General features: G+C 36.2%; 1 long non-coding RNA gene across 1 annotated transcript; it reads right to left on the reverse strand.

Annotated features, from left to right (window-relative positions):
- Positions 1 to 1,888: 1,888 nt before the first annotated feature.
- Positions 1,889 to 19,343, reverse strand: LOC148224290 (uncharacterized). Its single transcript, XR_015802301.1, has 3 exons — positions 16,068 to 19,343; positions 9,211 to 10,748; positions 1,889 to 2,113 (listed from the first exon to the last, which is right to left on the reverse strand). It is a non-coding gene; the product is annotated as an uncharacterized LOC148224290 (long non-coding RNA).
- Positions 19,344 to 22,727: the final 3,384 nt, after the last annotated feature.

Consider the following 22,727-nt stretch of genomic DNA (forward strand, 5'->3'; position numbering starts at 1 on the left):
CAGAAAAAGAAATCCATGCTATGCCAGAAAGAGGAGGAGGATAGACAGAAGAAAAAGCACAAAGAAAGAACAAAAACATTCCTTCTACTAAATACTAAACTGTAGTCATTGGAAGGAATACAAGAGGTTATTCCAGCTCGCTTGTTGACTAAATTGTATGTTCTTCCTACAGAGAGTTCCTAAAAAAGAACTGTTCTTTGTTTTCCTATGTACAGACACAGGATCTGTTGTTTATTACTATAATCTCATAGCATGCATAGTTTAAAATGTGGGACTATGAGATAGGCTGTGTTTCTCTTTCTGGTTTGTCAGACATTAAAAACTATATTCTTTATTTATTACAACTTGTTTGTGATTTATTAACAAAATTTCTGTCTTTAAACTAATTTCTATACATTGCTTCTACTAGCCTGATCTATTTCATGAATATTGGACTATATACTTTCATGCCTTGTATTTAGGCCATATGTTTTTGTCCACCATCATTTATTTTTTTACAGGTGAAAAAGTTCTCCCAAAATTCATAGAAACAGAGTATCTCTAAGTTCTCAGTGTCTGCTTTGTTGAAACACTTTGTCAAGCTTTGGACAGATGCAGACATCTGTGGCTTTATAAGGCCCGTGGCTGTCACAGGATTAGCTGTTGTGAAGAGCATCTCAAATTCTCATAGCTCCTGAAGTCTCAATGTCCTGATTCTGCTAGACCTCCCACTACCCTCTAGCTCAAGCACGTGTCCAGAAATCCAAGACATGAGTGCATCATTAGGAATGGAAGGCAGTTGAAGGCTTACCTGTGAAGGAATCATTCTGACTCCTTTGGCAAAGATCAGATAGGTGATACATAGTGCAGCGTTCAGATTTTCCTTTTCCTGGTATTTTGCATAACAGCCACTGTACATATGTGGCTCTATGCATCAAGTGTTTTAATGCAGAAGCACATTGAATTAATACACAGTGTTTGATTATCAGTGAAAACTCTACTTACGCTTAAGAGTACACATGATCTTGAAAGCATTTTATTGCAGGGTTGAAGACTACATTCTGACTTTATTAATGCCTTGGGAAAAAAATTCTTTCTATTGTTCTCTGTCAGCAATCCTCATGTTCGCTGACTCCGTTAGTAGGATTATGGTCAGGTTACTATTCAGTACAGCACTGGAATGTGTTGCTTTCTTTTGTTCTGAAGTACAAAAGCTCTTGTCATTTTTTTTTTAAATTGTGGGCTAAGCAATTTTGCTTTGCAGTTGTCAGAAAAGTGAATGTGTGGCAGAGCTCTTCTTGACAACTGATTATCTAGATATTTGCCAGTAGCCTCAGCAGTAGGTCTTTATGGTTTTGTGTTCATTTGAATGAAGGAGAAAAGAACCATAGGTGTGATTATTTTCAGTTTGTTTTGGGTTGTTTTGGTTTTATTTTAAATTCACCTATCTTTTTACATTGCCCTTTAGAACATCAGATCACTTTCGCAACTTAAGAATTTTGACAAAATTACATCAAAAGAGCAGGTAGCAAATGCTGTGCCACTGCAGCTAGGAATAAAGTGTTATACTTGCTTTATGTAAACCGAGAGAAAGATTTCAGTCAAAATAGTTCAAAACAGGTGAGAGTTCAGTTCATGCTTTCAAGTAGCTCCTCTTAGATACACTGGAGAAGAAAATCTTTAAAGAGTGTATCTGATCTCTCAGCTTAAATCAATTGGCCCAACCCACAGACACAGTTTTGTAGCCTACTCTTTATTAAGCAAGTGGTTAAAATGGTCTCTTTTCAGGAATTTCTCATATTTAGGAACTATAGGTTTTCAGCTCAGTAAAACTTGTTTTGTTATTTTAATTGACCTATTAACTAGAAAGGCTAAAAACATTGTCACTCAGAAAGTGTCTTAAGCTTCAAGTGCAGTTTTATTATTCATTTACAAAGGAGCAAAAGCAAGGTCAAATCAGCTGTGTAGCGGACAAAGATGCATAGATACAGGAGAGTACCATGGATGAAGGGGGGAAAAAAGAAGAGCAGAGCTCAAAAGGAGGCAGGAAGAGAATGCAAGAAAGCTTGTTATAACTTTCTGTGAGGTCTGGTTTCTGAGCTTCAGACTGGAGAGATTTGAAGACACTCTGTACCTGAGGAAAGCAACACAGTTTTCAATCATTTCTAATATGAAGCTCATACCGGTGACACTATAGCAACAAAATGATGCTCAGTTCCATCATGCATTATGAGCTTCAAAATAAAAAGGTATTAACTTTGAACTACAGATGGCAAGATCACAAGCTAAACTGTGTTCATATGTCAAACACTTGTGTGCTTGTGCATGTTTGCAGCAATGGGTCTCCATGACTGGTACCATAGAAATGCATTCTATGTATGCAGTTCAAGATTCTACTGATAAGAGCAGGGCTCAGCAGCAAGTCCCAATCACCAGGGTAGATTTCCCAAAGAAAAAAAAAAATCAAGATCTAATTTTGGTATGAGTTTTTAATCATAACAGACTATGTCTTTCCAATATGAATGATTTAAATATGTGTGTCCATTTTTTCTTTATAACTCATCCTTTAATTTTTTCCCCTTTTCTTTGTTTTCTTAAAATTTGTCTTGGCCTTATTTTTTTTTTTGCCCTCAGTGATTATCTCCACATCTTAAATAATAAATTACTGCAATTCCATAGCTCCTAATGAACAGGAGGTCTTCGCTGTAAGCCAAATCATTTTATAATACACAGAATAAACAGATGAAAAAGAGTCTTGAAGAAATAAGTAGTATTAAGCATGCAGGCATGGGCAGAGCTTTTAAAGGCTTAAGTACCTATTACACTAAAACAAGCTTTGACTGAATGAAACTAATTGGTTTACAGAACATACACACCCAAATACAGAAATGGTCAATAGTGTTGAGAAACAATAAATAGACCATAACTAGCTCAAACATGGGGTTTCTTTGAGTAGGATGTAATTTTTTAATTTCCAGCCATCTTAGTGCTTAGTTTGAGACAATTTTTACACCTTTTTAGGCTTACATTTGAGAAATACACTCTTGGCTTTATCTCAGCCTGAGTGAAGGGTTATTTTCAGCTCTTATGAGAGAATATTTATTTACTCTTATATTTCCATAGATCTCTACTTAGGCTAGTTCTGTTATCCAGCAGGAGCAATAGACATTTTCCAAATTTTTTGTGACAGCTGAGTGATGTTTCAACATTGAAACTTGGACTTCATTGAGCAAGATGCAAATTTGTGTAGTTAAAGAGCTACATTTGTAGCCAGACACCTATCTCAGTCTGATTCTCAGAAGTGATGCATTCAGGGAAATAAATCAGGATTTAAGTGCCATTTAAAAAACTCAGCAGTCAGTTTTATAGGTGCTTTTATATCATGATTTAACACTCAATGTATATTGTTTTCTTTACTGTATGAAACACAGTTTAAAGGCTTCTAAAATACAGTCATTGGGGAACACATTCAGTACCTTGAATTTAATCTATTCGGTTGTGTAATTTACACCATACTGAAAAAGAGGAAATAAAATAGTGTAAAATTAAAACCTCCAGTTTTGTTTATCATGTGTAAAAAGAAATTAATAATAAATTACATTTTCATTTAGAAATAATTTGATTTTTAGGTGTATATTAAAACACTTGGCAAGTATCTTGCTTTCCAGTAGCTGACAGTTAAGAATATTTGTTACACAAAGCAGTGTGAAGCTCTCTGAGCAACCTAGTTCAGGTACTGGGACCACTAAAGCCAAGTCAACTGGCTCCAGGAAGCAAACCCTGCAGGAAAGGGAGACAAAGCCTTAGGCAAAATGCCATGATAACTTGCAGAGTTCAGATGCCTTCACGGCATTTGTGTGCCATGTAGTTAACTGACAGATACACTAAAGACTAAGCAGCAAAATGGAGCATCAATGCAGAAAATTTCTATTTATATGCCTATACTTTAAGAATAGCAGATTTGCCACTTGATCAGTAGATACTCTGAAATGAAAGACAAAATTAATTTTGTCTGCTATTCTTTGATTCTTCTATTAAAAAGCAACTGTTGCTTTAATTTGCAAGCCTTTTCAGTAACATTTTCAGTGATCATCCGTATCCTGAAGCAGCCTCGAAAGCCTGCCTACTCTCTGAATTCTTGCCATATTTATAGTCCTTTAAACATTCTCGGATCTCACAGGGTGCTGCTCCAGCAATGCCAGCGATGAAGGGAATGTTGCATGCATAGGCTGGCTCTCCATGGCGTCTCCCCAAAGCCAGCCGAGATGTGTGACAAAACATCTTGTGACCTCTCTGCACTGAACTTCCCACTGCTATGTGACACTGAAAGAGCAACAGTGGCAGGTCTTATGAAAGAACTATGTAGTCAAGGCTCGAATGCTCTGTTATCAGAGAATTCAAACCTTGTTAGGTGTTTAAGTCAAGCTGGGTGGAGCTGAGGAATGACAAACACTCCATCATCCAGGTATTTCGTAAATGGATACCTTCTAGCTTTTTGCAGCGTGTTCTTTTAGGTTTTTGTACCACCAAATACTGCTTTTACTGACCAAAAGCTTCAGCGTTACAAGTTCCATGTAACAAAAACATGAGTTCTTAGAAGATACTCGAAAGAAGAAGAACCTTTTATTTGAGCAGCCTGTGAAACCAAATTGTTTTTAAAAATCATATTATTAGAGATGCTTAGGATGAGAGGTGAAAAACTCACTCTAGGTATTCAGCTAGCAGGGAGGCTTCTCCACCCTGCCCTCCTGTGACCTGGAAGGACACCAGTCCTCCTGGTAGTACGGGCTCATTTTGGACCTGCACTTTTAGCAGGGAGAAGTGAGAGCAGTGCAGTTTCATGGACAAGGACAAGCCAGGAGCCAAAGGTGACCCCAGCACAGGCTGGTGGTCCTTACCAGTTGTCACAGTCCCATACAGGATAGCTGGTAACGGGATCTACCAGCAGCCACAGTCAGCAGTGTCCTGAGTTCTGTGCAGCAGTCTCTGCCAGCACTGAGACTCCCCACAGGTAATCCTGCCTATTGGTGCATCTAGAGCCCTGACAAGCTCTGCTGTTAAGGTGAATTATGTGTATCATAAAATAGAAAGTGTCAAGTATGATCTACATTTTAAAACACTGTTGCTACTGCTGTTTGTACATTCATGTCACAGAATCACAGAATAAACTAGGTTGGAAAAGACCTTTGAGATCATGGAGTCCAACCTATGAATGTCACCTTGTCAACTAGACCATGGCACTGAGTGTCACATCTACTCTTCTTTTAAACATCTTCAGGGCTGGTGGCTCCACCACCTCCCCCAGAAGCCCATTCCAGTACCTAATCAATCTTTCTGTTAGAATTTTTTTCCTAATGTCCAGACTATTACCATGTGAGACTGCTGGCACTCTTGCAGTTATCTGCATTGGCTTAATTTAATTTAAAGTGGAAATTCTAGTAATCTCACTTTTGTAATCTTGGGTGGAACAGGTAAGGAAATATAATAGACCACATAATAGGTACAGCCTGTTGCAGTTTATTTGTTATTGTTTATTACCTATTTGTTCCCCATACCATTACATGATATCAAATAAGCTCTTCACCTTAAATATTAAGGGTGTTTATTCACCTTGTTTTCATACAAATGGTTGCAAGAAGTAGCTAATAAAGATAGGCACATATAAGACATTTTCAGTGAAATATTGAATGCGCAACTACTTGTTCTCTATTAAACTGGTCTGTAGCTTTTTCTTAGTCTTCTCTGATTTTCTCAGTTCTTTGTTTTTTCTCTTGAATTTTCTTAGTATTTCAAAATTCAATGGGCACTCAAAGGGAAGAAACAACATCTCTGGCTTTTCAACTTATTGTTTGTACTGGGTATATCATATAATGATTTATAGCTTAATTAAGTCAGAAACAATTATTATGGCTGTCTAGTAAGACTTTCGTATAATTTTATTTATACAACTTGATTATAAGAATTGACTATATCATAATGTCTATGTTATCTTCACGGCCAGCCAGCAAGGGCATTTCCTCACTCACATTGTGGGAAAAGGATATGCTGTTCTGTCTGTCAGTGACAAAGGCTGGGCTACTGAGTTCTGAAAACTTGTGTGATTGATTCAGTGAAATTCTCTGTGCAGTGGGTGCCTTCATAATTTCAAATATCTTGTATTGTGATGCAAAAGAGCCATTTCCAGACTTAGAGTCACTAAGTGGAGTTCTTTGAAGGATTAAGAAATCATGAGATCTAGGAGAGGTATAAAGGATGCAGAACTATTTTCTCAATGTACACCTAAAGCTGTTGTGACTTTGCACTCAAAAAAACCAAAGCTCCAAGGAGTGTACAACAATAGTAAAAGAACATTCCTTATAGTTAATTAGTAGAAAATCCAAGTCTCCTTGTGAAAACATGAGACAGTTAATTTCTGATGTAAACTTCTGTATGAAACCATCCTTAGGGCAGGCAAGCACTGGAGCAGATTGTCCACAGATGCTCTGGAGTGTCCATTCTAGGCGGTTTTTAAGATCTAACTGAAAAAAGCTCTGAGCAGCCTGATCTGATCTCATAGCTGATCCTGCATTGAGCAGGAGGGAGGATGAGAAACCTGCACTTGTCCTTTCCAACTTGAATGTCTTGTGATTTTCATGACTCAGACAATTTTCTTTACATCAGGAACAAGCCCACCACAACATATTTCACACCAAATGTAACTCTGAATTTCTTCTGGATGAATGCTCCTCAGCATTTTTATTTTGGAAGAAAATATCAAATAGAATTGACAACTGCCTAATGCAAAAAAAAATCAGACAACAGCTTTTACTGAAGGGTAATGTCAAAGCTCTACATTCCATATGGATGTCACCAAAAGGAATTGTGATTTCATCAACACAGCTGCTAGCTTTATAATGACATATGGGAGTAACTTTTTTTGATGACTGTTCTTACAGCAATGTTTCTTCCACCTTCTGCATTTTTCCTGACATCATGACTTTAAATATGAGCCCAATTTAAAAGGCAGTAGTAATTTCTTACAAACGCTTTGTGTTGGTGTTAGCAATCTAATTTTTCTCTAGAATTAACATTGTGTCAAATCTATTATTTCCTGAAGAACCAGATATAACTTTAATTTATTCTATGGTTGTGAGACAGATTATTTTATTCTAGGATCCATTTTGTCTTGTACAGTTCAATGTGGACTTAAACTTTTGTACACACCCAGATAAGTGAAAGTCTTTGTGGACTTTACTTCTACAGAATAGATTAAGGAAGAAAAGTAATCATAGAATAATAATATCAAGGATTTAGCAAGGATAACAAGGATCTTTTGTATTGATTTTATTTCAAATATAATATCATTATATCAAATCAATAAATATGATGAAAAATGCATAATAACAGCATAATAACTTTCCATATGTTGTGCTGTATTTAATGTCATCTTGGGCTATGTAGGAGTTCCTGAACTAAGGAGAATCTGCAGAGAGACAATTTGTTACAAACATAAAGGGCCTTTCTACAGAAGTGGATCTGTGGATCTTTGTTTTATGAGGTGCAAATCAAGTATTTCAAGTTTGGGGGGGTTTTAAATGAGAAAATGTGGTTTGATATTTTATTTTGTTGACAGACTTAATGTCAAACCACTTGAATGATCATCTTTGCATGTCAGTTACTTGGTAAGGCTCTGGGATAAATATTACTTACTTCTCCTGATATCCTTCCCTTATGACAATAGTCTAGGTGAATTTAATGGAAGTAGTAAATAATGAAATGTGAAGTATTACGTGAAGTAATTGATAAATACATAATTATTAACATTGATTTAGGTAAGAGTTTCCTATTGTATTCTAGTAAGTAAAGTTCAGGGACTGTAAATACTAGCATTACATTTAAATTAGTAGCAGAAAAACAGCTTTCAATGGAAAAGATAATTTATGTAAGACTGATACACACTTCTAGAATACAAAAATTTTGTGTAACAATTGCACTTACAGTTTTATGATATTCATTTTATTTGTATGGAGTTTTGGCTTTGATAAAAGAATGGTGTGCATGGACATATTTGTATTGTGTGCTTACATATATGTGCATGGACATATATGCTGTATAAATCTTGATAAGTTGTGAAAGCTGCATCTATTAAGTTATCTCCCATAACTGAAGGTGACCAAGGAAATATCTAATCACTGCCCTATTAGGACATCATGTACCGAGCATTTTTAAAAATCTTTGTGTATTCTGTATAGTAGTCATTAAATAAACTCATCTCAAATGCCTTGTTGGCTATTTCATGGTCAGACGGCAAAACCACCTACTATTATCAGTCAGAGTGGAAATAGTGAGGGAATGCTGTTCAAAACCCAGAGATGAGAAGGCCTTGTGAACATAGGAATGCTAAAATGTGTAATCAGCAGCACAAAAATAAAGATGTAAACTGACACAATAAATGAATAGCATATATGATCTATCAATAAACATATGTTTAAACATTTGAAATTTAGCTATGAAAGTTCTAACTTTTGAGAGGGTATGGGGATGGGGGAAAGTAGTGCTGTATTAAATATAAACCTTTTACTTGAAAAATAGCTCTATATGTTGTAAACTCATGCAAAACCTTTAGGTCATTATGCAATATCACAATAGATGTCAAACAAGTTTCAGTTCAACCAAAATATGTATTAAAGGAGTGAAAATCCCTCTCCAGAAAAGGAATTATACATCAATAAAAATTCAGCCTCTATTAGGGAAGAGGCTAATTTAATTCCTTAACTGGGACATTCTTTCTTAAATCCTGGCAACCCTAACACTTGCAGCTCTTGCATCAGTCACTAAGACAGTAAAAAGTCTGATTTTTTTCCTTGGTCTCCAGACTCCTTTGTGGGATAGAGAGGAAGAGAAGTTTATCCATGTAAAATGGCTCTTTTCTAATATTTTTTTTTCTAACTGTGTCATAAAAAGTCTTCAGAAGGATCCAGTAACACTTACAAATGCATTTCAAACTGTCCAGCATATGTTGCAAAACACGCAAAATTAATTCATTTTTAATACTATTTTAAATAGTGCTAAAATAGCTATAACAGCTATTGAGCAGTGGCCTTCACTGACTGGTTTAACAGCTATGCAGCTTGCCCTTGCTATCTGCAGTCACTGTTAAACCTCCTACAGCACATTTATTTAAATTGGCTGTTCTAAATGATACTGCCCTAAGTTCTCTTCAACAGTGTCAAGAGAGACTTGTAAGCTCACCTTTCTCTGAAGTAGTTCCTTCATCAGTTTCTTTGTGGAAGAATCTTTATCCCCGATTGACACCTGTGAGAGCATGATGTGATAAGGAGTCAAAGACGGCCTCTGGGGAGCTGGAATTGAGGTTGAAGGTCTCACATTTAAAAAGTCATTTACTTCTGGTTTAGTTTTGCTCTTAGGCATTATTCACAGCTTTGCTCTGTCTTCAAACAACAGGAGCAGTGGCCCCACTAAAAGAAAGGAAATCTGAAGCTACTGGATGTGCTTAGAGTTAGTAAATATTAACTTGGGCTTTCAGGAGTCAATCCACAGTATGTCTTTAAAGTGAGAGAGCCCCTGCGTTTCATTGCCGTCATCTTATTGTTGCTGTATTTTTTTTTTCTTACCTGACAAGGTATTTCTAAGAATACTTTTACACAGCATATGGTTTTGTATCCTCCAGGAGTAAAATTCTTCTTCCTTAGTTGATTATTTTTATGCTAAGTTGCTTTCTTATTGGAGCTAACGAAAATACAATTAATATTTACAAGAAAATACAGAAGAATATTTGTTCAAATACTTTGTAGTTCTGGGACAGAGAAGTGAAGCTTCGGTATATATTTTAACATATTTGGTGCTGAATGAAAAAAGTTCCAGAATAGGTTTGAAAAAATCTCATAATCAGGCTTTTATTGATCTCACAGGAAAGACTTATCGTATGCTTTTGATTATGGAAATATCAGTGTATTGGCTTTATCATCTTCACATTAGGATTTTTTTTTCACCATATATTTCCTTATATTATTTTCAGCTTTTTACTTCTCAAGTAACATTAAACTGAATTTATGTAAGTAAGGTTTATGTGGCAAATAAGTAGGACAGGGTATAGTCATCTCTGATAAAAGTGTTTTGATGAGGAGAGTAAATGCATGTCTAAAGAAGAAGCTCAAAATAGCTACTGATTTCAAAGGGATTTTTTTTCTCTCATTGTAAATTAAATTTAACCCAAATAATTTAAGCTGTCAAGATAGGGAAGAGTTAAAGTGAACATAACTTATACACTATGACATTTTTGTTATTTTTTTAAATTTCCAATTTAAAAGGGCTGTTAAATAATTTTAAAGGGAAAATGTAGCACTTCAGCAACACTGATTCAGAATAAAACAGTCTTCTCAAATTAATTCCAGCAGGAATTTCTATTATATTCTAATATAATCCTATTCTATTCTAATATAAATTCAAGAAATTGTTATCAATTTCTTTCTTTACAAGGTGTGCATAAATGTGTGCAGATATGAATGACAGAATAGCTCAGCCACCTATAGATTATTGTGTGCTAGTCACGGTCTCTACTGCCATTACCAGTAATACAGCTACTGGCCTGAGAGCTCCCCATTGTCTGCTGGCTAACATTTGGGAAATGTCTGCGCTGTAGCAGCACACTGAGTTGTCCTCCTTAAGGCCAAGCCGCTGGAAGCACAAAACAGTCCTGGGACAAGCAGATGAGTAGAGCTGAATCACTGGGTGCTGGCCTGGGGGTCTCTCAGCAGGGTTCCACTGCCCTGTGTGGACACAACCAAGGGATCTTGTTTGCCACTGTAGATATTGCTAAATATTCCCCTAAAATGCCTCCCCTTACATGCTGACATATGTAACTAACTTTATAGGCAACCGTATTTCACTAAGGACAGTCACAGTATTTGTGCTTCCAGAGTCAATGTTTATATGCCTGTGGAATTTAAGAAAAAGGATCTTATCAAATTAGTTCTGCCATATCGAAAACTTCATCTTTGTGCCTCTGCATTTGAGTTGAGTTTCTCAGGTGAAATTTTGCTGTAAAAAAAGGAGCATCTTGTTTCTGAGAAAATGAGAATGAAAATGAAAATGGGAAGAGGAGGAGAGGAGAGGAGAGGAGAGGAGAGGAGAGGAGAGGAGAGGAGAGGAGAGGAGAGGAGAGGAGAGGAGAGGAGAGGAGAGGAGAGGAGAGGAGAGGAGAGGAGAGGAGAGGAGAGGAGAGGAGAGGAGAGGAGAGGAGAGGAGAGGAGAGGAGAGGAGAGGAGAGGAGAGGAGAGGAGAGGAGAGGAGAGGAGAGGAGAGGAGAGGAGAGGAGAGGAGAGGGAAAAGAGAGAGAAGAGAAGAGAAGAGAAGAGAAGAGAAGAGAAGAGAAGAGAAGAGAAGAGAAGAGAAGAGAAGAGAAGAGAAGAGAAGACATTCTTTTTCATATTTTCTTAAGGGTTCTTTTTTTATATTTCACAAAGTGGTCATCCTAGACCTTATTTATTCAGAGGGTTGCCCGAAGCAATGCAGGCATCCTTCCGTTGTGCTTGTCAGAAAAAGATATTTTAAAGGAAGAAATAAAGAATTGAGAGATCTTAAAAAATATTTTTCCCTTTTACTCCTTCAGCAAAGCAATGAACTCTCCAATTACAATTTCTACTATTATTTTTCAGAAGTTTCAATATTACATGATAACCTAGTATTACAGTGTCATTATCAGAGCACCAGAAGAAGCTTTGAAAAACATTAGCCACAGTTAAAATTCCTTGTCATTGTCACTTGCAGTTTTAATATCACTATAAAGTACTATTTTTTTTTTTTACTTTAAATGGCTCATAGCATCACACTTTTATTCTGCTTCTTCCTCTAGTTATCCTGTAGGATCACGTGTTTTTAGTGAACACAAGGAAAGAATCTGTGCTGTACACAGGAGTGATCAGTTCAGCTCCAAAAGGATTTTATGGGCTAGTTGTGTCCCTTTTATAAATAGGCTTGTTGTTACCCAGTAGATAATGTCTATCATAAATATGGGCTGTTTCTAAGAAGAGAAGTCCTTTACTACCACCTGCCCTCTGTCCCAAACGCCAGCTATTCATTCCAGCCACATTCTCAGCACTGGGACATGGGGTCCTGCAAGCAACGGAGGGGATTATAACTAACAGTTCTCTTGGATTAGGTTTCATGTACTGATGGGAACATGAGGATTTGCTCCTTGTGTGTATGTTCTTTTTCTCCTATTATATTTCTATACTGATTCTTCAGCATAAAGTTCTGAGTTCTTTAGCTCAATACAGGAAGAAATTGTTATCAGTGAACACAGGCGAAGAATCTGTGCTCTGCACAGGAGTGGAGCTGTTTTACTTAGCTGTACCCACAAGAGGTGCATTTGCAGGCATTTGCTATACTATAATATAGATTAGGGACTTCCTATGAAGAGGGAAATAGTCCTCGGCTTCCATAGGGAAAAAAAATCAAATTCTATGATTTAGAATGAGGTTGTTTGAAAAGATAAGCAATCCTAGTACGATTTTACTGTATAAGTCATAAATGCAATGGCTAATGAAAATGAGTTCTTAAAGAGTGTTTTCCAAACATTTGTATACAAGCTTAAATTGAAGGCTTAGGGTCTGTACAGTTGAATAAAACCCAGATTCTCTGGATTGGGATTCTTTTCTTTTCAAAGACATGCTAAAATCTTGAGGAATTGCTATTATTACCTGTTTTCTAACAGCTGCTCATCATCATAGCACAGAAACTTGGGCTCAGTTCTCTCCATTATTCTGAGCAAGCATATTACAAGGAAAAGTAAGATGATCTGAGCTTAAATGATACTCTGAAGAGTGTCTTTTTCTCATGCTGTTCTGCAGTCTCTTCAATTGATGTGTTACTATCAAAGCCAGACAAATTAAATGCTAGATTCAGAGCTTCTTCTTCTCAAAAGTAACTGTCCTGAATAAGTGATCAGAGCTCACAAACAGTTCAGTGACAGTTCATCAAGAACTGAAAGTGATGTTCAGAGTCCCAGGGAAAGGTACCCTTGCTACTGAGCATGTTTGAAGAAAGGGGATGTCCCTTTCACTGTCCAGTTATGCTGTACCAAAATGTTTCACCAGAATCTGTTCAGAAAATTCACTGTAAGAATGTAACTTGTTTCTGGGTGACCAAAACTGAGGTTTTACATCCAATGTATTGTCAAAACCAGAAACTGGTCTGTCTTTATAACTGCTCCATTAATGAAGTTGTTAAAGTGTTGATAAATGAAAGTTGTGGTTAACCAACTCTAATTGCTGGGTTTTAAATAGGCTTATTCTATTATTCAGTAACTGCAGTTTTCCTAAGTTCAATATCTATGAGCTATTTTGAAAATATTTTTATAGTTTCTTTTATCTATGCCAAAATTATGCTATTACCTCCCTTCCTATGTTAGAGTTGTGCTTCTCATAGTTTCTTGACATTGTCTCATGTTGATGAAGCTGCACCCTTTCAGTCTGTACCACCAATTATTTTATGTTGCTCTTTTTAAAGATGCCTCAACCTAAAATTAACACTTTTTTACTGGAAGCAAGGCCATGCCTCAGTGTTTTTCTTTAGAGCAAGAAACACAAGTAGACTGTCCAATTTGTTTGTCCTCTGTTTTTAGCTAAGTACTATGTTCTATGTTGCTTTGTCAAACACAAATACTCAAATACAGAGAAGTTCTCTGGATACATGATTCTGTATATCCATTTCTGCCTGCATGTATTTTTGATGACTAATTCTGACACAAATACAATAGATCCAAGCCAGTAATGATTTGGATTTTTTACATTGGTGATCCTTAGTCATAAATATAGTCTCTTGCAAGCAGCCACATAAGATTGAAGAGAAACATCACTTATTCAATGCTGGGTGGCAGATAAAGTGAAACTCAGGATGAGAGATACTTATTTTCAATTACAGTTTGCAGTGCATATCTGGCCGAGTCACCCCAAGCAGCACAGAGTGCAAATTTTGTTTTGCTGTGCTGCCAACGATCACTGTACCATGGCAGTAGTAAAAAGGTGACATTTCAGAGAAAGAACAGTTGGCATATCTGCTGTTATGTGCCCGCACACATCTTGGGAGAGGCAGCAGTAATTGTAGTTGGGGCTTATTCAGACGCTGGCCGATGGAAACAGCAGTGGAAATGCACTCAGGTAATGCATCTCCTGGTACTCCACTCACACGCAGTCCCAGAGTGGTATTAATTTTTTCAGCTCTGGTAGCGCCCTTCAGACTCAATAACAGAAGGAGAGTTGTAACAGTTTTACATGTTTTCATTTCTATCCAGCTGCCTTTCTGCAATTAGTGACTGTGGGGGATACTCTAAAACACAGCAGTGACAAAGCAAGCAGGGGTGATGGTGGACAATCAATTTTCAATGTACCGTAGAGGACAAAAATAGCTGATTCAACTTGTGTAGACAAAGTCTTTAAAGAGCTAAGAAAGACATACTCGTGCATGCATCTGATGTCACTATTTTTTTAATATTTCTTGACTTCAGATTACCACAATGAAACCCAAACTTTTTTGAATGCAATCTGCATAAAGCAAGCAATAAAAGATCTTGGAAGCTTTAGGAACTGATAATGAAGAAGGATTATATGAATACTTTTGAAAAGGCAGGACTTCAGCTTGCAAATATTTGAATTTCATTCACATCAAGGAGAGATTGATACCATGGGGCTATCACGTTGAGTGAAAGAATGAAATTTTAAAAAAATATACATGAGACTGAAATTAGGGAAATACTCCCTGCTGTTCTGATATTTCAGTTTTCAGAAAATTCTCTTGAAGGAGCAATCACCTAGAGCTTTCAAAAGTAGAAGAGATAAACTTTGGAAAACTTAGCAGAGAACAAGTTACTGAGATCTGGACAAGTAAATAGCCCCTCTTTTATCCTTACTTCTATTAAAATGTTTCTATATAAAAATAAGATTTTTATTTAGATGCTAAAAGGGGAAGTTTTTTGCCTTTAACAAGGCAATATGATCTCTAAAAAACCTATTATTATAAAATAATGACAGTTTAACAGGGGATATAGCACTCAGTAGGCTTTGAAGGAAAGTTAAATGTTTGTCTGAGGACCATTTATGTTAAAAGAAAATCTTCAAGAATGGACCATATTTGAGGCCTATGCCTGTGAAAGAAGCAGAAAATATTTTTAGCCAGGCTTACAATATGATGTCTAGTAAAAATTCAAGAATCATCATCATACAGCATCCCAGAACATGATACCATGTTCCAAATATTTGGTCACAGCCATCTCCATCAAAAATTGACTCCAGAGAGTAATGCCTTCAATGTAAGGGTTGAGGTGGTTTTATAACTATTTTTTTCACTAAGAGCGAGAAAATTTTAAAAATAATAAATTAATTTATTCAGGAATTTATTTGAGCTCCATGCAGCTTATAACAAAACCATAATTTTACTTTTGATCTTCTTCAGAGAAGTGAGTTGTGTTAGGTACGAAAGATTGTCATTGCTGTATTATTTGAGACTGCAGAGATTTGCAAAGGTTTCCTCCTCCCACAGGCTTTGGCTATATTTGTCAACCCAATGAAGACTGTAGGGTGAAACCTGAGGAGTGCTGATCCCATGTATCCCCTGCCTACATCAGTAGGAGCTTAGCACCCATCAGCATTGAAGGGGTCTCTTACTTCAGCTGACTCTCAATAATGCAAAACAATTAAAAATAATAGCAAATGGAACAAAAATCCAAATGATGCAATAGATACTGGGAAAAGTTTTAAGGATATCCTAAAAATTCAGAATCATCTTAGTTTTACAATTTAGTATCTCAGTTGTGACCAGACTGTATCAGCAAAATATGATACAGAATTAAATTCTGAATCACAGCCCAAGTAAATTGTATAATGGTGAGAGTTTGAAAAGATTGGCTGTGATCTACGTAAAAATTAACACAAAGTCACTCTAAAGTAACACTGTGATAATAATCAGCATTGTCTCTTGTTTCTCTGCTTTTACATTTAAATGGCATGTGCATCCATGATGAACATTTAGGCTTTTGCTTTCTGTCCATCACTCAATCTATTTGGTCTTTGACACAGGAATTATTTTTTTACCTGCGTCTGTAGGGGTTTACACGATGGAGATTCTGAACCATAAGGGAAGCTCCAATTAAAAAAACCTAAAGAATAACAAATAGCATAATTAACATTATTGAGACCATAGTCCCCACATATGCTTTTCTAAGGATTCTAAGCTTATACGTCTATGTGTCAAATCTTGGTTCTTTCTGCCATATTGCTTCTCAACCTTAGCAAAGTGTTTGTTGCTGTGGTCTGGTGTGTTTATTAGCTTAGTCTGAGTGGTCTGGATTTACTCTGGGGGAAGCTGACTGAATGGCACCCACCTATTTTAAAGCTGGCAGCAAGGCTTGGCATATTTGCACTTGCTGGTGCCTGGAGTCAGTGTAGTTAGGACTCTGTTTTACTCCCATACTATGCTGTTATATCTTTTCATATGGACCTATGCAAAAATACTAAATTTATTTGTCCTCAGGAAAGCCAGGAGTCCAGAAATCCTGAAGATAAGAAATCACAACAGAGACATTTTCTAGTCATAATAAAGACCTAGCTAAGCCTGATTATAATTAGAATCGCAGTTGCAATGGCACATTAAAACTAAAGTATGAAAATGAATCACAGGATGTCCAAGAACAAAGATCAGACCTCTAAATTATGATGGAGTAAGTCAGATTTTGCCACAGGGCATAAGCATCAACCTGCAGTTTCCTTTGAAAGCTACTGCAGATGCCAGGGCTAACAATAACTCAATAGCAGAAAAGGCTTTTCAACTGTACAGTATCCAATGTATAAAATCAGCTGAGATCTCTCTGAAGTGGACTGTGTCTCACTTTTACTGCCAGCTAGCCTTTCAGCCTTTCAAATGTTCAGAATGCATTGCTATGGAGAAAATCACTGAAGCATGAGCTGCCATGTGAGCTTTTAAAATTCTGTTCATTACTTCCCAGTCCTGGCTGCTGTTTTTCCTTTTCAGAAAGGTAAGTTACTTCTCTAGCACTGTCTTGTAATAGTCAGCCTTCCATGCCCTCTTCTTCCTTATTTCCCTCTTTCCTCCCACTTTGTTTTCTGTCTGCTGAGACATCTTCCAACACAGGACTATGTGTTCATGTAACAACTGTGCCAAAAGTTATGGAAGAGTCTGCTGCCTTACAGACATGCAGCTTCACAGTGAAATATCAAGTATTACTTCAATGGTCACCTAACTGGACATCCATGATTGCCAAATTAATAAGATACACAAATCTATATACCTTGCAAGCATAAAAAGTTGATTTGGGATATAATTAATCAGGCGGGTTGGGTTTTGGGGGGTTTTGGTGTTTTGTTTGTTTCTTTGTTGGCTCTTTTATATAATCATATTGTGGAATTGCACTGACACCTGGCTAATTTTCAGAACACTTCCATCTTACACTGCAAATTCTCTCCCAGAGGGACCAGTGATACAACAGGACTTGAGTTATAACCCAACTTACAGTAAACATACAGTCCTGAGAAAGTTTCTCTATGCTTGCAAGAAATTACTCATCATGAAATAAAATGAACTATTCATTTGCAAGCAGCTGTACCATCAGCTGTCTAGCACTGCATGGCTGAGTAGAGCCTGCCCATGTAGATAAGTCATTGATAGAATCACTTTTCTGGGAAGAGTCAGGCTTGTTCATGTAGGTATCTGTGATATTATTAGCCTATGTGAAAATTATTCCTTTAACACATTAAGTGATGCCAAGAATTTAGGTAATTTGAATTACTGGTTGTGGGGTTTTTTTTAGGTATTCTCGTTAATTTTTAGTGTATAGGTCATTTCTTCATAGCTTCAGCATAGTGGTGTAACACACTGAAACTCTTATTGTGCCACTTGTATCTGTTTTCATGTTTGTAGCCAAGAGATATACCAAAGATGTATGGCTCCTTACTGGATATATTACTGCAAACATCGATTTAGCTCTGCTTAATTTATAAGAATGACTAATCATTCATTTTCTGGTCTTTTAATCAAATACATTTTCTTTGTTGAAAGCCTCTTCTTACAATCACTACCTGTTTTAAAAAGATCTATAGTGACAATCCTGAAATTTCCTCAATCTAAGAGAGTTTGCATATTTTAAGGAAACTTTTCAGGTCAGTGGGATTCCAACAAGGGTTACAGTCTTTCCATGAGGGTAAGTAGAACTCATCCCAAAGTAATACTGGTGTAAATATTTAAGTGTCTGTGACACCCACACTTTTGAGATGGACAGGGAGATTATTTGCCAAAGGATTTACTCATCAAATCTGCAGGGTGAAGAGGTGATTTGAAATTAATATATGCAATATACCGTGCAATTTGTTGCATTTTTGTTGCACTGCTTGTGAAATAACATTTTTCATCATGTCTTCAATCTTTATATTATGCCTAAATTTCATTACTTCTGAAATGGACACAAAAGAAAGGATAATGCTGAACCAGAAGAACTGGATCGTTTAAACTTAAATCCATGACTTATTGTTATCAGTGATAAATAAGCACAACAATCAGCTGGGTTGTGTAAATGTGTTGTTCTCATAACAATTTTTATCAGCTGTGAGTTGGACCAAAAGTGGAAGGCAACTTCCAGGAATTGCAGGAATGCAGTTCAGTTAGTCAGATCAGAAAGATCCTGAGCGTATCGTGAACTGGCTCAGATGGTATTTACCATTGTTTCACAGCAGTTGCACAGATTAGACCTGGATAATTTTTGAATGTTTCATTTAAACAACAGAGAAATTTCTAAGTCCTTAACCAAAATTTGTGAGATCATTGCGCATATAAAGTAGCTGGGCATACACAAGAGAATTTAATATTCCAGACTGTTCTGTTCTACAGATGACATGAGCCAAGGTCTCCTTTGCCTGATCTTGATGGGCTGCTCAGGTAAATGATAAAGATCTAATGAATTAGAGTAAAGACTAATAGCTAACAGATGTACAGACGCTATCCACTCTATTAATTAATGCTGCTGTACATTATGTGGAACTAATGCAAATTACTGTGTGCAGAATGTTTACAGATTGGAATTGTGCTAAGCAACTTGGTGAGAACCTCAGTGCCAGTTTTTCCAATATATTAGAAAATGCTGTGAAGAAGCTAGTAAGGTACAATCACTGTGACATTTCTTCATAACCTTTGGGTTCTAATTAGCTCTCCTTGTTTAAACTTTTTTTTTTTTAAGTTTGAGTCAGTTAAGGCTGAATTTTATCATTACTTTTAAACAGGTAAGACAATACTGATTTTTTCTAGTTAAAAATTATAACCCCAGAAAATTAATATTGCTGAAGAAATGGTCTTCAGTCTCAAAAGACTTATTAAATTAAGTATATCTAAAATTAGAGATCTAAACTGAGACACTTTAAAAAGTCATATTCTGGTGCCAATATATCCTTCAGAGTATGTCAGTTTTTTCAGGCAGCTAAAATTTCTTATTTCATTCACTTCTCAAAAAAGAGGATTTGCCCAAATATTACAGAGACTTGTTTATTTTTATATTCAAATAGGTTTAGACTCAAAGTAACATTTAAAGGAAACTAAGCGATGAGTTGTAAATTGCAACTGAAATGAGTCTTGTATAGTTGACAGTTTAATCATCAACCAGTTGTCTCTCTCACATAATTACTATGCATGCTGGAATAGGACCCTTCTCAATTTATTTTTTTTTCGTCATACAAAAATACATTAAAACAAATCAATTGTTGAGTTTGGGCAGTGTTTAACAATTTGCCATATTCAGTTCCAACACATGAGCTGATTCTTAAGATGAAGAAAATAGCAATATTAGTAGTTAAAAGAGAAACACTGAGAAAGGAAATGTACTTCACCTGAAGCTCAGAAGTTAATGTGGTACGTACAAGACAGTGAGAAGTGATAGAATCACTTACAAATTTGGTGTAAATTGTGTTTGTACGACACAGAGGGTATCACATGTGATACCATCATATTTAGATGCTGTGTTTAGGCAGTGCCATTTTTAATGCCTTTGCTAAAAAAATATTTTCACATACAATAAACAAATCCAAGCTTACTTGCTGTTTAAGAGAGTCAAAGTCTTCTTTAACATGCTCTCAAGTGTGAAAATATTTTTTTTCATTCTCAGCATAAAAATAGATACATCTGCTCAGTAGTATTCATGAGCAAGTTCTAAGCAGTAAAGAAAAAATGTATTTTACCATAAAGTCTTTACTCCATATTGTGTATCAGTTATGGAATTAAGTTTGATCATTGAAACTACCTCCCAGACATTTAAATTAAATACAGTATTTTAATATTTATTATTTAGGTTCTTGAAGCAGCTAGTTTATTGGAAATTTCAGAGTTTCACAGTATTATTGGGCTACTATGAACTGAAATAATACTGTGAACAAAATCTGCAGTAATAATCTGCTATAATATCAAACCTGCTGCAGTGTTTATAACTCCACTTGATCTCTGTTAAGCAGTGTGTTAAATTTTTATTTAAAGTAGCCAGGAACTCCAGAGGCCTTTGCCAAGATTGTAGAAGGGAACAACCACTTGAGGTTTGGGCTGCCTGCAATCATGTAATTAGCTTAACTGAATACCAGAAGTTCTGAGATGGGGTTATTTATGAACTAATTGACAGCCTGCACTGGTTTACCATAGGAAAGAGAAAAAGATAACCTAACAGGAGAAAAAGCTACCCTTAAAATTGAACTATTAGAGGAATGAAATTACTTGGTTTGCATATTTCCAGTCTTCTTGAATTTATGGTTCCCTTGCTGGGAGAAACTTAACCACTGTCTGCTAAGGATATGTTTGGGTTTTTAAAAATTCTTTTGTGTCAGCATCCAAGCTTCCCTCATAGTACATTGCTTAACATCTCTACATTCTGGTTTTAAATATGATAAACAGCTTTTCACACCTAATTGAACAATTGTCCAATTCTTTTCCCTCCTTAAATGTCTGTCAGTATGTTTAATATGAGAGATTTCAAAATATTTGTAATCAGGGTCAGTTCAGGATCCTAAATAGGTTTTAACTTTGTTCTTTCAAAGCTTAATGTCTTCTGGTTTGTTGTCCATATAGTAAGGGTAGTGACACATTATTTCCTGTCAGAGCAGTTCTGAAAATAAGCAAAACAAGATCTATGAAAAGCATCTTTGTATTAAGCAGATACATCTATGGTATTTATTAGCATTTGCAATAACTTATAATAACAATTCTTTAAATGCCTTTAGAGTCTTGGGTGAACACTTTATTATTAATAGGCCTCATTTGCAGTTTTCAAATAAAGAAACAACAAAGCTCTTGTTTTCATTTAGCTATTTTCAGCTAAATATATGGTATATATCCTTGCATACCTAACACCTGTTGTCTTCCAATTTCTTTGATTGTAAAGGTCATCATCAGCATAAATTGAACCATAAGTAGTAAGATTTAAAGCTGAGTAAGAAGAATCAGTTGACAGTTAAAGAGCTTAAAATAGCCTACTATAACTTCTAGTAGCTGTATTATAAGCAATACATAGGATTTCCTCTGTGCTGCTCCTCAGCTGAACCCAAGCTGAACTCCTTTTTTGACGCAATCATTTGATCAAAAATGAGCAGCTAAAATGAAAGTAATTTTTCAAAAGAGGACATGATTACTGTGTGAGAAGGTTTGGTTAACTAATCTGAAATATTTCAGTCAGACACATTCTCAACACTCCTGGACTTATCAAATGATAAAAATAACTTTTCCAGATATTTCTCTTAGTGTCCATATACTAAGGAGATTAATGTTTACCTCTATTAGGAAAGAAATTGCTTTCCTGTCAGTTCCGCATTCCCCTTCATAGTCTTTCCCTCTGTCACCAAGAAAGTACAGAGCTGCAGAGGTTTGGGGTTTTTTTAATTAAAACTCAAAACTTTCCCATATTTAAGCAATTTTATGTGCATTGTAGGACTCTCCCAGAATCTGTATCTAGTTATTCACCCATTCACTCAGCTTTTTTAGTAGTGACAGCACATAGAGGGATAAGAGCATCCCTCTTTTACAGAGACTTGTGTTCCATTCTCTGAGGGTTTTAGATCTTCTGTGCTGCTCCTTACTCATTTTCTCCAGCATTTCTCCAGTCTGTTCATTAATGGTAGTGAGATAGATATGTCTGTAGAAGGATATAGAAGTTGGCAGGACAGAAGGGAATTATATAAATTAGAGCTATTTAATTTTCAGTAATCATAGAACCTTCTGAAGAAGCCAGTGATCTCCTCTGTGACTGCAGCTGTAGGTTGTCATAAGCTCTACCCCAGCTTTAATGGAAGTGAGAGAATTTCCTTTCCTGTCTCTCAGATGGATATAATGGCAACATCTCTTAGGAACCTTCTGACTCATGTGAACAAAACTAGGAGGGATGAAGATGGATTTATATGTATTATCTCTTTCATTTTCAAAAATTTTAACTGCTGCTCCTTGCTGAAACACCTTACTGCACTGAAATTGAATTACCTATTTAGTAAAAAATATTTGGCCAAGATATTGACATATTTTTGAGGAGAGCTGACACACATCAGTGCTTGCTACACTTAGAAAGTTTAGCAGCTGCTCTAGGGAAAGTGAACAGCTAGAATTGGCACTGGGGATGATAAAGGATTTTTTCAGCTCATACTACAGAGGATTTTGAGCACTTCTCCTCTGTCGCCTCTCAGCTTGCTCTCCCTAATAAAAAAGCTTTGAAAAGTTTCTTTTGA

Source organism: Sturnus vulgaris, chromosome 3, assembly GCF_052056855.1.
Source record: "Sturnus vulgaris isolate bStuVul1 chromosome 3, bStuVul1.hap1, whole genome shotgun sequence".
Taxonomy (NCBI): domain Eukaryota; kingdom Metazoa; phylum Chordata; class Aves; order Passeriformes; family Sturnidae; genus Sturnus; species Sturnus vulgaris.